The sequence below is a fragment of the Thunnus maccoyii genome, chromosome 11 (genome assembly GCF_910596095.1).
Source record: "Thunnus maccoyii chromosome 11, fThuMac1.1, whole genome shotgun sequence".
Taxonomy (NCBI): Eukaryota; Metazoa; Chordata; class Actinopteri; order Scombriformes; family Scombridae; genus Thunnus; species Thunnus maccoyii.
Genome location: NC_056543.1, coordinates 21,160,452 through 21,161,541, shown reverse-complemented (window position 1 = coordinate 21,161,541; position 1,090 = coordinate 21,160,452). Strand labels below are relative to the sequence as shown.

Here is a 1,090-nt window from a genome sequence, read left to right as displayed (position 1 = left end):
ACTTTGAGAGATGTTAAGTTAAATAACTTATGCTGTTTGTACTGTACATACTATGTGTTTGAGTGAACTTTCTGATACAACAAAAGCACTAATTAAGTTATATGCTAACCAGTATGGTTTGGCTTTGATTTTCTTTTTTTTAAACTGTCTTGGGATAGTCTTGTGAAACGGATGCCACTATGAGGACATTTTCTAATGCTGTAATTCTGAAAAAAAAAAAAAAGATTTTAAGAGAAATCATTAATACTTGACATAATTAATTCTTGTTAGTTAGGTACAACACAAATGGCATATATGCAATATTTACACTTTTGAAAATTAGTTTACAAAGACATACCAAATGTATAAATACTGTTAATAATGTTTGTTAAACCTTAAAATCAGATTTTTGCTGTTTGTACTTTTTTTTCTTCAAATTTGAAATGGAAACTTTTCTTCTGTTTGTTTTTGCTAATCGAGCCTATTGGTGTTTTGAGCAGTGTTTTGCATTTGGATAATGTTTCTATTCAGCATCTAAAGGTTGCTATAGGGGCCCTGGCTTATCTTGCTGTGTCTTTCATTGTAAATATTTCATATCTTGCATATTGTGATGCTACTAAGAGATGATAATTTAAACTTAGTTCATTGCTTTAGATTGTATTGATTCTTTATAGACACATGCAATAAATAATGATATTATTTAAGAAAAGATGTCTGCTTTCTGTTTCCGTTCTCCTCCCTCTCTCCTCCCCCGTCACATCACAAACAAACACTGGCTTTTCATCTCTCATTTGAATAGGCACTCGCCAGAGCAGATGTTTCAATTCTGTTTCCTGGCTCTTTCATTAAGAAAACCCTCATTAGGAAAGATGGAAGGAAAGAGGACATGTCTTGATTCTCTTTCATTTCCCACGTCCCTCCTTTTCTGTGAGTGTTTTTTTAAAAGTCCTTTTCCCTATTGAGAAAGAACGCATCAAGAATTGGGTGTAGGCCTAACCTAGTGTTGCCTCCAGCATTAGCATTGTTATTGTTTTTCTGAGCTTGCCTCCCAGTCCCCACCCCCAACAATAGTAATTAGACCAGCATGTTGAAACAGCCCCTGGAACTGGGA

General features: G+C 34.4%; 1 protein-coding gene across 1 annotated transcript in view; it reads left to right on the top strand.

Moving 5' to 3' along the window:
* The window catches only part of irs2b (insulin receptor substrate 2b), a 12,601-nt gene extending 12,363 nt beyond the window's left edge, over positions 1 to 238 (top strand). The window contains exon 2 of the mRNA XM_042426307.1: positions 1 to 238. This exon is cut by the window's left edge and continues 1,771 nt beyond it. The gene's annotated coding sequence lies outside the window, so the exon portion shown is untranslated.
* The last annotated feature ends 852 nt before the right edge of the window (positions 239 to 1,090 follow it).